Source organism: Canis aureus, chromosome 3, assembly GCF_053574225.1.
Source record: "Canis aureus isolate CA01 chromosome 3, VMU_Caureus_v.1.0, whole genome shotgun sequence".
NCBI classification, from domain to species: Eukaryota; Metazoa; Chordata; class Mammalia; order Carnivora; family Canidae; genus Canis; species Canis aureus.
Window position 1 is genome coordinate 66429624 of NC_135613.1, and position 15821 is coordinate 66445444.

The 15821-nt window shown below is 40.7% G+C and overlaps 1 protein-coding gene and 1 long non-coding RNA gene across 15 annotated transcripts in view; one reads left to right on the forward strand and one right to left on the reverse strand.

Moving 5' to 3' along the window:
- Positions 1-15821, forward strand: part of ZC3H12C (zinc finger CCCH-type containing 12C) — a 176481-nt gene that overhangs the window by 77401 nt on the left and 83259 nt on the right. For 13 of the 14 annotated variants that reach the window (XM_077893382.1, XM_077893391.1, XM_077893377.1 and 10 more), the window contains 2 exons: positions 8892-9345; positions 11596-11847. The gene's annotated coding sequence lies outside the window, so the exon portion shown is untranslated. Of the gene's footprint in view, positions 1-8891; positions 9346-10381; positions 10604-11595; positions 11848-15821 lie in introns of those variants that run through there. The other variant, XM_077893387.1, reaches the window with a different exon arrangement.
- On the reverse strand, positions 3074-7426 carry LOC144305557 (uncharacterized). The gene is made up of 3 exons (XR_013372559.1): positions 7157-7426; positions 4762-4870; positions 3074-4572 (listed from the first exon to the last, which is right to left on the reverse strand). It is a non-coding gene; the product is annotated as an uncharacterized LOC144305557 (long non-coding RNA).

A 15821-nucleotide genomic window follows, 5' to 3' on the forward strand; every position in this document is an offset into this window, starting at 1 on the left:
CAACCACCATTTCTAGCCTCTTACTCTCACCTCCTCTATACTCACTTTTCATCTTAACCATCATAATACACTTGCATTTTCCCCAAAGTACTATGATTTCCTGACTCTATATCCCACCTTTCTAGAATGTTCTTTCCAGCGCTTTTTACCAAGTGACCTCTAATTCAGTCTTCCCATAATAAAGACTTCCTTTTCCAGAAAGCTTTTTTTTTTAACCTTTTTTATAAATTTATTTTTTATTGGTGTTCAATTTGCCAACATACAGAATAACACCCAGTGCTCATCCTGTCAAGTGCCCACCTCAGTGCCTGTCAGCCAGTCACCCCCACCCCCCACCCAGCTTTTTTTTAACTTATTGCAGCAGAGCTTACCATGTCATTCTTGGAGGTCCTACAGTGCTTTTAACTTACCTCATTATGTATTACTGTAATCATTTGCTTTTAATGTTTGTCTTCCCACTAAGCAGTCTATGAAGCCCTAGTTTCTTGCATAATATCTGACCTATATTAATTGTTGAGTGAAGGAACAAACAAACAAATGAATTAAGGAATGTTAGAATGCATCCAAAGCACATTCCTGGGAAAATTTTAACATTGCTTTTGGATGTCAAACTCTCCCAGAGTTGTGCAATATCACTGATTTTTTTATTAATATTTTTTAATGGTGGAATAAAAGAAGGACAAGCCTGTATTCCATAGTTTGAGCCAAATGTTGTGAGAGTGTTTCTCCATGACGCTAGTGGTTCCTGACCCTTCTCTAGGAATTCTGAAAGGGAAGAGGTTACAATGAGAAAAGAAGGAAGGAGAAGAAAGAAATTTAAAAACATAGCAGCTGATGGTTTTGGCAGGTTAAAGAAAGAAGGAAGGCACTTTCACTTTGATGACATTTTCAAATATATAAGCTACCAGGTAAGAAGCCATAACCAACCAATTTTGTACATGTAGGGAGAAAAGGAAAATTTGCATCCAGTGATTCGTGAGTCTATAAGTGATACGATGAAGAAATGTACTGGTGGGCAGGCAGGGCATCAGCTACGAAAGACTAACGCCATAGGACAGTTACTAGTGGCTTAAAGTTGTGTTAGTTTTTTTTCTATCTTCATGAGTGGAAAACATGGTTTTGAGATTAGAGAATTAATAAAATAATTAGAGAATAAATAGAACCCCGAGATCTGTCTTACAACTGACATAGCTGATTAAATATGCTTCTGATGGTTCTATTAAATTTTTAATTTTTTTAAAAAAAATTCTGAACAGCTGGGTGAGAAGGAAGAACAAATTCTCCCCTATCCCATGTCTCATAGCTGCTGTACTCATGAGTCTCTGATTCATTTCCATGTAGAGGTAGAAATGATCATCCAAGAGTGTACTGAACAAGCTTATATATTAATAATAGGATGACAATCTGGACTCTGCTGTTTTTACTTTTAAAGCATTTATCCATCTCAGCCAGCCACAGAGACCACTGATGAATCAAGTGCTGAACAGAGAAGGCAACCTCAGCTTTGTCTACCTCCTACCCAGCTCCTATCAAGAGCCTCTGGGAAAGTGGAATTATTTAGAAATTATCTCTTATGTTACACAGTCCCCCTGCTCTTCAAGTTCTATGTTCAATTGTTGAATCAAATCAAACTATCAAATGAGATGTTTATCAAAGCGTGCAAGAAGCAGTCATATTAAAATCCCTATTTGATTTCCCATTCAAAAAAAATCACCGGGATGATTAATGACCATTCTTAAAGTTTCATGTGTGATATTTCTTCAAAATAAAGGGAAAAAAGGGGAACCTGGTTGGCTCAGTCAATAGAGCATGTGACTCTTGATCAAGCCCCACGTTCAGTGAGAGATTACTTTGAAAAAATTAAACCTTTCGGTGTATCTGGATGGCTCAGTCAGTTACATGCCCAATTCTTTCAGCTCAGATCATGATCACAGGGTTGTGAGATCGAGCCCCACATTGGATTCCACACTCGCCATGGAGCCTATTTAAAATTCTCTCTCTCCCTTCCCTTCCCCACCCACCCCTCTAAAAAAAAGTTTAGAAAAATTAAATCCTTAAAAATAAATAAAATAAAGGAAAAAGAAACAAAACAGAACTCAGGCAGTTTTAGCTACTCTGAGAAAAGTTGTGCAGACTTCCTCCTTAAAATCAAAATTGCAGCCAGAGGCTGACTTCTTTGGGTCTTCTGAGCCCAGTTCATGGCAAAAGCTCTACTGAGCCATTCCCAAACAATATGGCCATTCTAGTCCTTACCTGCTGTCCCTTGAGCTTGCAAGCCACCTTCTCCATCTCTTCTGCTTTTCTTCTATTTTCTTTAAACGTAAACCTCCTCCAGTGTTAAATTCTCAGTCCTATTCTTTTTTTTTTTTTTTTTTTATGATAGTCACACAGAGAGAGAGAGAGAGGCAGAGACACAGGCAGAGGGAGAAGCAGGCTCCATGCACCGGGAGCCCGACGTGGGATTCGATCCCGGGTCTCCAGGATCGCGCCCTGGGCCAAAGGCAGGCGCCAAACCACTGTGCCACCCAGGGATCCCCTCAGTCCTATTCTTTTATTTGTTCATTCAACAATATGTATTGAGATGTACTGAGAGCCCACTATGTGCCAGAGATCATGTATGTATTGGAGATTGTGAGTGAGACAGAGCCAGTCATGGAGCTTACAAGCCAAGCTAGGAATCAACTCAGGTTAAGGTATCTTGAGCTCTTTGACAGTTCCACAATTTCTCTGGCAAAAATCACAAGCTCTTTGCAACTCTCTCGGCTCCTAGAGGTGGTCTCTCTGGGCTCGAGGACTCTGCAGACATTATCAGACACATGCACATCAAGAAGCAGCAGGTGATGAAACGTTCCATTTGCAACCCCGGGCCCCAAGTTCATAAGGGCCTTTGAGGGAAATGCTGTTCAACAAAAGTGTGGACTCTGCCAGAGGCTACGGACTTTGAGAATATTCTAATTCCTGTGACATGATCCCAGTCTACCTCTTCCATGCCCTCCATTTCTTGCACACTGTGCTTTTTTTTTTATATAAATTTTTATTTATTTATGATAGTCACACACACAGAGAGAGAGAGAGAGAGAGAGGCAGAGACACAGGCAGAGGGAGAAGCAGGCTCCATGCACCGGGAGCCCGACGTGGGACTCAATCCCGGGTCTCCAGGATCGCGTCCTGGGCCAAAGGCAGGCGCCAAACCGCTGCACCACCCAGGGATCCCCACTGTGCTTAATTGATAGTAAACTACTCCAGTTCCCTGAACACACTATGTCTTAGAATTTTCCACACTCTGCAAATGCTTCCACTTACCCATCCTTTGCTAACCTGTTCATGTATCATACTCCTATCTGTCATTCAAATCATCCCTTAAGGAACACCACCTCCCTGAATACCTGCTGGCTTCCCTCCTTCTTCCCCTTCCTCTCCTTTCCCCAAACAATCCCTCCCTCTTCTGTGCTGCAGAGGTATAATGCAATGGTTTCTAGCTGAGTCTCTGAATTCTAATTATTCTGAGTTCAGTTCCTGGCCCAACCACTTAGCAACTATGATCTTGGACTGTTTATTTAACCCTTCTGGGTCTCCGTTTCCTGATCTGCAAAAAGTGGAAATAATAGTGTCTATCTCATAGGGTTGTTAAGCAACATAAAGAAATATGAGAACTTGGAACAGGTTCTGATGCATAGTTATCATGTCTACTATTGATCAGATCACATTGGGGTGCAGTTCTGTATTTCAGTTTCACTTTACCCCATTCAACTGGCAGCTTCTTAAGAGCAGGAATCATGTCTAACTCATCACTAGGCCCACTTATACAATAAGTACACAGCAAGGAGGTTTTAGCTAAACCTAATAGTGGTATTAGGTATGAATGTCATCCTTCCTTACAGTTCAATGCAATTAGAATGCAAGGGATTTTGAATGACTCATACTGTACTAACTGCAATTAGTGATCCTCTTCCTCCCATGCCCTTTTTTAAATTGCCTTTCCCTTTGTGGCTTAACTTCAATCATTCAACAATTGTCTATCAGAAGCCTATTCTGTGCCAAGCACTGTGCTGGGCAGTGGAGATTTCTCAGTGAACATGAGGCAGTCCCAAGCCTCTAGAAGAGACAGACAAGAGAACGATCTTATGGGGCAGAGTCCTGTGAGAATCCCAATGAGGTAGTGCACAAATGTCAAGTGACAACCTAAGGAAATGCAACTGTCTAATTTTTGAAGTCAGAGAAATGAAATCTGGCTGAAGTGAGGAGAGCAGAGTCTTTGGGAGGTGTACTCTGTACCCACTAAGTTAATAAGACCAACCAGCTGCCCTTAGTTTTAATGACAGACTCTAAGGAATTCTGGGGAACCGTACCTTGGGGTCTTGAGCACCCCTGCTTTCTTGCAGCATTACTTCCTAGAGAAGATTTCGCCCTTAGAAGTTGCTATGGAGGAATGCAAATATGTCTGGCAAGCATGAGATGCCTGAGGCCATATTATCTGGAGCCTCCGAGGCCTCTTGAATTCACTGCAGTAAATCTTCTTGCTTTGTTCAACCACGTCCCTTCTTGAAAGGATCCAGGCTTTTTTCAAAACACCTGTTAGAATTATACCGCATAAATTTTTTGTATTATGGTCAGAAAGACCCTAATTCTCTTTGCGTGTAACTTGTGCTCTACATCTAAAACATTCCGAGTCAGTCTCTGAGTTCTTTCATTAGTAAAACATTTATTGGACATCTACTGGGGCACCATGATTATTATAATTGCCCCCAGGGGCTGGCATACCTTGACTTTGTAAATTCTTCATTTCCTTTCTTGATTATCTCACACTCCGTTTTCCCACACCTGTGGGTTTATTTATGTAGTGAAGTAATTTGGGGGAAGTGTAAATACACTGAAAAATATGAAAGTCAACAGAATCCCACATCAGAGTTTGAAGTATCTTCTGGCCTCAGCTTGTAGCTATAGGGGCTCCATTCTGGAACTTCCAGTCTGGTGAGCATGGTTGCCTTTCCCTCCCTGGGTGGCACTGTAGGGCAGCTCTCTTTCATTCACACTTTTCTTCCTCATGTGAAGTCCAGCCCTCTCCCCCTCCTATTAACAACAGAATGTAATTCTAGATGTCGAATTTGAATTCATCGTTGAAGGTTAAAAATTTCGGATGTCAGGCAGAACTGGATTTGAATTCTAACTCCAAACCATTGAAGTAGCTGTGTGACTTTGGGGAAGTGGCTTAACTCCTCTGGACCCAGTTGTCCATCTGAATAGTATTGTAAAGATGCAATGAGATAACATATACAAATAGCTTAACTAAGTAAGGGTTGTTCTAGGTGCTTTATATGTATCCACTCTTTTGCCTCTTACAAGGGGCCCATCCCATAGGGAACTTTGGGGTAAATTTCATGTCACCATTTTCTAGCGAGGTCTACCAGCCCACACCTCCCTTACATGCCACATTCTGTACTTGCCAGGCACAAAATAAAGGCAGCTTTCTTGCTGTGGCTGGCCTTGAGGTGCTACCTGCCTGGGGCATCCAGCCCTCCAGCCCTCCTGAAGGGCGCCTCCGACAGGCTCGAGTGACAGGCTCAGCACGGCTGCTTGGCTCAGATAGGCAGCCTGCAGCACTTTGCACTAGCTGCAAATACATCTTGCATTTTAATCCAACAGAGCTAGCTTTGCTGACATTAAGGACGTGGTACAAAGCACAGCTCTTTAGTTTCCAAATGAATGAAAATGACACATTGAAAACGAGGCTGGCCACAGCATCGAGCTGGAAAACAATAATGACTCACAGGAAACACAGGGACTGAGTAAGCACCAACGAAAGGCCACTCAGCCCTTCGTTAACATCACTCGGGAAAACGTGGTCTCGCTGCGGAACAACCAAAAACATATGGACAAAATCTCCCAGCTTTTGAGGACAGTCTAATTCCCATCTGGCTTATAAACTGCCTACCTTCCAAATTAGGTACACTAGGAGTTGACAGAAGATGTGCAGGGGCCATCGGTATAGAAATGTTAACATGTGGCATGCATCTGCGTCAGGACTGGAATTGCTAATCAATTGTGAAATGACTATGAGATAGCTTTAATAAGCAAGCTTATTATTTACAGTCTAGATGTGAGACCACAAAAAAAATACTCTACTGGTGACAGAGATTGAAGCTTCCTTCTGCATGTATGTACCATCAGAGGTCTGAGCACAGATTTTTAAAAATCTAATCATAAATCAAATATTTTATGTGCTGCTCTTGTTTATTATCTTTATCATCACTAGGTAATGCATTATCTTATGCACAAAAAAATCTTATAATGCATAAGCTTTTCCTTCAACCTATTCATTATTTTTATGGGTGATCATTTATTCAACATATTAACGATTATCTTTGTGCAACAAAAAAATATTGATTTGTAATGCTAGTAGATGTTCACAATTTTGAACTAAAAAAAAACTATATGATATCCCACAAGGAAAAAAATTACATAGGTAAAAGGAATGAATCCGTATTGCTTTCACTTTTGGGGGGGCTTCTCAGGAGTTGCCAACAAGAACTGGGAACTTAAAGGAGATGTCTAGGAGATTGTATGCTAAAATATTTTGTATTAACTCAATCATGGGTTTGGTTACCAAAATCAAGCATTCTTAGAAGACACACCTCATATACATTTTTAATGTTTGTGGCTCCCCAGCATCTAAAGCTCTTTGCTATGCTTGAGAAACCTTAAGAGGCAGAGCCCATCTCTCACTGCAGAAAGTGAACATTCCTGGCACTAGCTTGCCCATCCTCCTTTGCAGCTGGAGCTCCAGCACAGGGTCTAAACTCTGATTGGATGCACTCATGTCAGATTTCGAACAAGGAGCTAGTGACCAAAGAAAGAGAACCCTCATAGAGTTCATTCTGCCAAGAGTAATAGTAGAACCAGAGCTACATTCCGTTTTCCAGAAGCACAGCCATTTCAGTGGCCACTTCTAGAGCCAGCCTTGGGGTGGTGATAGGACACGCTGTGGTGTTGATACCTTCCTGGAATACTTCTGTGGTGTGATGCTGGACACAGTGCCTGGCTCTGTAGCCTCCAAGCTTGGTTTTCAAGCCTAACTAGAAATTATATCAGATCCTAAATATTCTTTCATAAATTCCATCGTATAGGACCAAAACCCTGGCTGTTTCACTATACTTACTTTTTAAAATATTGAACACTTTACTCCAGCTATATATTATAGTTTGAGGAGAAGAAGAAATATTCTTCTAGATTAAGAGAGAAGAAAACAAACATAAGCACCACAAAGCAGCTGGAAGCCTTGTGAACACATTTGCTGTCAGTTTCGGACATTCTCACTTTGAATTCCAGAATGTACCTTCCAGGTGACAATGACTATGTATTGTCATGTGATGTGAAGCACGTAACTGTTCCCTCTTACCCATCCTAGAGTCCTCACACATATGATGGATTTCAGCCTGTTCTTCCTCCACCCTCTGTGGTCCACTCAGAGTGCTTTACTGGGATTAATTCTCACCCACTGAGAAGAGCTTCAAAATCTTAGATCAACTTTCTAGTTCCACTAGACTTGCCTTCATTTTGCTCATTCTCTTTCTACTTTATTCTCAGAGTTTGTTAGTCTGTTTCTTTGAAGAGCTTTGACCAGCTCTTCTACCCCATTTCATCCTACTTCTGAGGAGATAAATGGCAATAAACTGTGCATGTGTAGACTGTCCTTTCTGGAGTTAGCCACACCATCTCTTTTTCTCTTTCTCTCTCTCTCTCTCTCGATAGGTAGATAGATAAATAGATAGATAGATATAAATATACATATATATAAATACATATATCATTTAATATATATATTAAAGGAATTTATATATTATATATATAAATTCCTTTATATATATTATAAATATATAAAATATATTTTACTATATATTATATATTTATAATATATAAATATAAATATATTTATATATAAATAAATACTTATATATTAATAATATATTATTATATAATATAATATATAAATAATATAATATATATTATAATATATAATATATAAAATAAATATTTATAATATATATAAATAAATATATATATAAAGGAATTTCTTTATATATAAAGGAATTTCTTCTTCCCGTACTTCGGAAAGAAGAGAAATTCTTCTGTGGGAATTATATCTTTGTCCTACCCCCCAGAGCATAGTGCCACTTTAAGTAGTATCTTAACAAAGTTTTCAGCAATTAACTTAACAATTCAATTAAAACAACGTCTCCTACAGGGGCACCTGGATGACTCAGTGGGTTAAATATCTGACCTCAGCTCAGGTCATGATCTGGGGTCCTGGAATCTAGCCCCCAGTTGGGCTCCATGCTCAGCAAAGAGTCTGCTGCCCCTTCCCCTCCTCCTGCATTCTGTCTCTCTGTCTCTCAAATAAATAAAATCTTTAAAAATAAAGAAATAAACCTATGTCTTCTACTAAGCAACAAGGTTACTTGAGACCTGGGTGATTCAAGATGGTTACAGTTCACACAGAGCTTTCCAAAGCAAACATCTATGAGATTATAAGCATATCCACTTAATGAAAGAGAAAGTTAGTGTTAAAAAAATTTACTTCCCTGATGGCAAGTGGTGTGGAGTATTTTCTCATGTGTTTGTTGGTCGTATCTATGTCTTCCTCTGTGAAATTTCTGTTCATGTCTTTTGCCCATTTCATGATTGGATTGTTTGTTTCTTTGCTGTGAGTTTAATAAGTTCTTTATAGATCTTGGATACTAGCCCTTTATCTGATACCTCATTTGCAACTATCTTATCCCATTCTGTAGGTTGTCTTTTAGTTTTGTTGACTGTTTCTTTTGCTGTGCAGAAGCTTTGTATCTTGATTAAGTCCCAATAATTCATTTTTGCTTTTGTATCCCTTGCCTTCATAGATGTAACTTGCAAGAAGTTGCTGTGGCCAAGTAAGAATGGTGAAAATTAAGAAGACAGGAAACCACAAATGTTGGAGAGGATGTGGAGAAAGGGGAAACCCTCTTGCACTGTTGGTGGGAATGTGAGCTGGTGCAGCCACTCTGGAAAACTGTGTAGAGGTTCCTCAAAGAGTTAAAAATAGACCTGCCCTATGACCCAGCAATTGCACTGCTGGGGATTTACCCCAAAGATACAGATGCAGTGAAACCCTGGGACACCTGCACCCCAATGTTTATAGCAGCAATGTCCACAATAGCCAAACTGGAGAAGGAGCCTTGGTGTCCATTGAAAGACGAATGGATAAAGAAGATGTGGTCTATGTATACAATGGAATATTACTCAGCCATTAGAAACGACAAATACCCACCATTTGTTTCAATGTGGATGGAACTGGAGGGTATTATGCTGAGTGCAGTAAGTCAATCAGAGAAGGACAAACATGATATGGTCTCATTCATTTGGGGAATACAAAAAATAGTGAAAGGAAATAGAGGGCAATGGAGAGAAAATGGGTGGGAAATATCAGTGAGGGAGACAGAACATGAGAGACTCTTAACTCTGGGAAACAAACAAGGGGTAGTGGAAAGGGAGGTGGATAGGGGGATGGGGTGACTGGGTGACGGGCACTGAGGAGGGTACTTGTCAGGATGAGCACTAGGTTATATGCTATATGTTGGCAAATTGAACTCCAATAAAAAAATTTAAAAAAAAAAAAAAAAGAAATTTACTAACCTGCCCAAAGCACAGAACTGGTTTAAAGTAGGACTGAATTTCTGAGACTCAAAACCCAGGTTTCAAACCTTGTACTATTCCTTGATGTAAATGTATCTCTCCACTTTAAAAAAAAAAAAAAAAAAAAAAGATTTATTTATTTATTTATTTATTTGACACAGAGAAAGAGAGATAGAGCATGAGCAGGGGGAGGGGCAGAAGGAGAGGGAGAAGTAGGCTCCCCACTGATCAGGGAGCCTGACGTGGGACTCAATCCCAGGACCCTGAGATCATGACCTGAGCTGAAGGCAGATGCTTAAGCAACTGAGCCCCCCCACCCCTCCACTGTTTAAGTGTCATTTGTGGTGCCCACCATATGCAGAGCCTAGAGCCACTTCCAAGGGAAATTGTTCCCTCTTGAACCCCTGCTGACAGGGCAACCCTTGACCAGCCATGAGTGGCTGTTCCCACCCCTCTCTGGCTTCTACTGATTGAACAGAGTGGGCAGCTGACCTTGAAGGAAGCCAATCCACAGATTAGTCAGCAGCTCATTGAGGTGGCCTGACACAAGAAGTTTTGACTCAACAGAGATGACCTCTGTCAACCAGATTCTGGCTGATTCTTATTCCTTCTAACCAAGGGACCCTAATTGACTTAACCTTTCTGTAGATGGTTGTAAACAGATTGTGTGAAACAAACTTGTTCAACTTTCTATTTTACCACTTTTACGTAAACATATACTAATAGAACAGGATATCACATGTTTGGAAGTTCCCAGTCTTCTTAATCTCTGATAACTACTTTTCTTTTAGAAATTTTCTTCTATGGAGTCCTTGCTCCCATACAATCTTGGTCCTCTCTCTCCTTTTTCGTCTCTCCTTCCTCTACAGGAAGAGGCTACACAGCATTTTGAGTGCTTTACATACATTATCCTATTTAAGGCTCACAGCAACCCTATAAGGTAAACATTCATATCTCTATTTTACAGATAAAGAGTAAAAAGCACAGAGTGATGGTGGTGGTTTGGATTAAGGTGATGGTAGAGGAGAAAGAGGGCAGAGTAATATATTTTGAAAGTAGAACCAACAAGACGTGGCTGCTGAATTAGATGTGGAAGTGAGGGAGGTGATGCTTAAGTAACAGACTGAATTATGCAGCCATTTGCCCATCCTATTGGTCATCTCTAATTAGATGTTCCAGAAGCTCTTCTAGAAGATGAGTTCACCATGCTTAAAACTGAATTTTATCATTTTTTTCCCCAAGACCTACTCCTCCTTTCAATATTTTCTTTTTCAAAGAGCATCACCATCACAATGATTAAGTGGCAGGTACTTTATAGAAAGGAATGCAAATGAGAGAAGCAGTTAAAAGTATGGTCATATCGTACTCCAATAAAAAAATATATACAAAAATAAATAAATAAATAAATAAATAAATAAATAAATAAATAAAATGAAAAAAAAAACAAAATTGAGATGGGCTGTATGTATAAACTATACACCAATATTTAGAAAACTTTAGCACCAAAAAGGAATGAAAATTCTCTCAATCAACTTTTTATATTGATTATGAGGTGAAATCATGCTATTTTGGAAATATTAGGTTAAATAAAATATATTTTTAAATTAAAAAAAAACACTATGGTCAAGATCCTTCTAGGTATTCAAAGTGTTTTCTCTGATTTATTCATATATTTACTGACTTTTAGCTCCATCATTTGACCATAAGTCTCTCTGGGGCAGAGATTATATCTGTAATTAGAGCTAATATTTACTGAGTCTTTGCCAAAGGTCAGGGCTTATGTGACACACTTTGAATGCATCATCCCATGTAGTTTTCCCAACAGCCTTATGAGGCAGTACACCATGGCCAAGAGCTTCTGTTCAAATCCTGGCTCTGGCACATGATTTGGGGGAAATTACTCAACTTTTCTGTATCTTGGTTATCTCACAGGACTCTGGGAGGATAGAGAAGAGACATCTAACCCAGAAAGACAAGATCAAAGGAGGCTTTCTAGAATGGAATGAATCGCTGTGCTAAATCTTTGTTCACAAGGTATTAGGGGAAGGGCATCACCAGCAGAGAGAGCACTCTATATGGGGGCCTGGGAATAAACCATGGCATGAAACCTTCTGATGATTGCCAACGCAGTTTATGAAGAGCAAGGAAAGGTGACAAGCTCAAGAAACTACAAGAGCCAGGCAGGTAAGTGTTTTAAGAGAGGCTGGCCAGGGATGCCATAATGGGAAGGCATGTGGTCTGTGCAAACTGGACAGCAAGGGGCTAGCTGCTGGGGCCAGTCTCTACTCCCACTACAGGCTCTTCAGTCTCTTCCTTGACCCGTATAGCTGACACTGCCTTGGGGCTCCTGCACTTGCAATGGCCTCTACCTGGAATGTGGTTCGCATGGGCTAGCTCCTTTGCATCATTTCAGCTAAAATTCGATTGAAAAAAAGGCTTCCCTGATCACTGCCTGCAGCCCCTGCAGACCTGCTAGTGCTCTACTCTGACTTCTTCAGAGCACTGACTAGTATGTGAAATTATTTTGTCCATTTGTGGCTTCCATCTGTTTGTGTAATGGTATATTTATAATATAAGCTCTGTTGGAGCAGGAAACTTTTCCAGCACCTACAATGACTGACATAGTAGGAGCCCTCCAAAAGGCCATTTATTCATTTTGAATAAACAAAGGTGCTTTGTTGTGCATCTCCTCAATGCCATGTACTATGCACTACAGAGATGGATTTGACAATCATCAGAATATAGGTACTACTGAATGCCGCAGAAATGGATGAGAAAACCCAGGACATGTGTATGGAGCCAAAATATAATGAATCAGAGAGGAATTCTTCATAGGAATAGAGAGAGGAAGTAAGAGGGAAGCAGGAGAGAAGTGGTATCACAGAAACCAAGGGAAAACAGAGCCCATGATATAAATTACAGCTTGATTAGATAATCTGCTTCTGGCTGATTATGACGTGCGGTAGATACTTGGGGTAGCTAACCTTTCTTTCATTACTTGTTTCCTTCCTGAGCCCATTTGGGGACTTCTGAAGAAAGTCTCACCTACATACCTACTTTCTTTCTGGGTTTCCTATGATATATCTCAATAGTGATGTCATGTCTGTTTTCCTTTTACCTTATTCAAGTCAACTTGCCAGAATTCTCATCTTCAGATAAACAGATTTCCATTTATGTATGTGGGCATCCTATCTGGAAATAGTATCTATATATACAGATATCTGTAGTGTCTATCTATCTATGTCTATATCTGCATCTAGATCTATCTCAGGTGATTATAAGTGCTAAAAAAAAAAAAACGGGGGGGTTAGGGGATGGATGGATGGATAGAGACCAGAATGTATATGAAGGGAGGTTTTATGTGGATGTTCCAGATAGAGCGTTGAGAGATGGCTTCTCTATTGAGGAGACATTTGAGCAGAAGTTCAAAGGACACTAAGAAGCAAGCCTTGTGGGTGTTTATGGAAGAGTGTTCCAGAGAAAGGGAATGGCCAGAATGGCAAGAAGGTTGGTGTGGCAGGTAGAGGATGAGCAGGGGAGAGTGGGAGGAGACAAGGGGTTGGCAGGTGCAGGAGGGGCTGAAGGAAGCAGCAGCGGCTAATGGGAGGACCTCCCAACCGTGCCCAGAACATAGCAGGTGTCCAACAAGCACTTGTTAAATGAATGAATCCCTAAAGTGGACAAGAATTCTTTTGATATCTGCATCCTGGGGATTGCAGCTGACAGAAGGAGTCCCTAACTCGGGGAAGTTTAGTACTTTTTTTTTTAAGATTTTATTTATTCATGAGAGAGAGAGAGAGAGAGAGGCAGAGACACAGGCAGAGGGAGAAGCAGGCTCCATGCAGGGAGCCCGAAGTGGGACTCGATCCCGGGTCTCCAGGATCACACCCTGGGCTGAAGGCGGCGCTAAACTGCTGAGCCACCTGGGCTGCCTGGAAGTTTAGTACTTGATTATAGTTAATTTAGTGTTTTCTCTGGATTTTTTTCAAATATGTCTTATCTTTAATGTATGTATTCCTTTAAAATTTTGATTTATTTAGGATATAGGCCACTTCTTTTACTTTATGATTCAAAGTCCAGTGCTAGAACTCAACAAACACTTGTTTAATTAAGTCAAGAAAGATAGTGGAATATATAGAGAATTAAAAAAAATTAATTGCAAGGGTTATCTCTGGGTGATAGGATAAGAGACAATTTGTAGTTTTGAAATCTTTTATTTTTATGTGTCTTAAAAACCTTCTTAAAAACATGTGTTCCTGTGATAGTTTTTTTTTTTTTCCTGTGATAGTTTAAAATAATACTCTTGGGGCACCTGGGTGACTCATTCAGTTAAGTGTCTGCCTTCTACTTGGGTCATGATCTCCGGGTCATGTGGGGAGTCTGCCTCTCCCTCTGCCCCTCCCCAGCACTCATGCTCGCTTGCTCTCTCTCAAATAAATAAAATCTTTAAAAAAATAAAATAATACATCAGACTACTACAAGTTACTAGGTATTAAACCCAGTGAAAACCACTTCCATTAACCGTTGTTCCAGATCCATGAAGCCAAAGGACTTGACCCTCAATTTCACCTTTGGCCAGCTACCTACGTAAAAGATCCAGCTCTCGCTTTTGTGCATAAAGAAATTGAAATTGTGCAAGACAATACAAGTTATTGTATAGACCCAGTCCTACCAAACTCTAACATTTCTTACAAACACATATTTTAGCAAAGTAAACACAGAAAGTGGTGACAATGTATTTCATCAGGACAGGGTCTTCTGGTAAACAAGTTGTCCTTGCCAAAGCTTACTGAGCATTTAACTGCCTCTTGTCACTATCCAAAATAAAATAGTTTCCTGAATTTCTCTAGCAGGGTCTCCATTAAAAAGCAGGGACTGCCAAAGATAGGTAATGCTCACTTTTTAAAACAGGTGCTTGTAAAGAGACCTAGCCCTTCTTAGTAAACCAGGATTCTGTGTATAAGACAAAAACTGGAGGGGATCACACAGTAACTAAAGAGCTAGAGAAACATTTCAGGGGAATACTGACATCATTGGCTCAGATAAGATAAATGTTTTGACCAAAATGAGGGGCCATGAGACATGGGAGTCCATGCATGGCTGACCTCTGTTCAAGCCTATCCTGCCTCCACCTCTGCCTATGAAGGTTACACCTGCATGCTCTGGATTGACCACAGGATGGATAAAACAGAAGACAAATACTTTCTTGACAATCTGAGCTCACCTCCACCAAAGTCCTCATTGTGATCCAGGACCTACCCAAATCATTCAAAGCCACCAGATAGTTGCATTATATTTCTCTCTTTAGCCTCAGTCCTAGGCACTGACTGGGGGGAACCGTGGAGATGTGCTTTATGTTTTCCGCCTGGCTGGACACTTCATTTCTGACTCCTGGATACTCTGACTAAAGATTCCCTGGAATGTCTACGTGCAGACAAAAACAGCTGGCAGTGGAAATTTCCCTTTGACTTCCACTCAGGATTAGAAGTGAATACCTGGAGCCATGTAGGTGGGCTGTTTTCCCTGTATCCCTCTGATGTCAGCCACCGGCTCCATTACCTGTCCCCTAGCCGAGACTCTGAAACCAGCCTAGACCCTAAATCAAGGTGACTTTCCCTATCCAATCGCCCAACTCCAGCGGTACAGTGACTCAGCAGCAAATCTGCTCTGCTCATAATCCTGCCCTTCCTGGAAACTGCAGCCCTAATTTGGGGGCTGTCTTCTACTTTATTGTCGTGTTTTATTAGTTGTTTGTTTGGGGAAACTGTCTTGTTTTAATTTGTTTGTAATTGGTTGTTTTTCTTTTTCTTTCTTTTCTTTCCTTTTTTTCTTCTTATTTTTAAAACCAAGCCCCTGCCTTTTTCTGCTATTCAGTAGTTGGCTCCTTGCTTTGTTCCTCTAAGTACTCTTCTAACTCCCCAGCTCTTCTGAGATTTGAATTCTGCTTTGTCCATGCTTTCAGAGACTGGAGGCCTGAATCCTGGTTCCCCTGGCCATGTCAGTACTGCCTGTTAGCAGATAGATGCCTAAACAGGCAGCCACAGGCTGGAGAGGCATGGGCTGCTCTGGTCCCTGGGACGGAGCCAACCTGAGTGTTTTCTACACACTAGGCACAGAACTGGGGACACTGCAGGAACACGACAGAGCTCCTGCCTTCG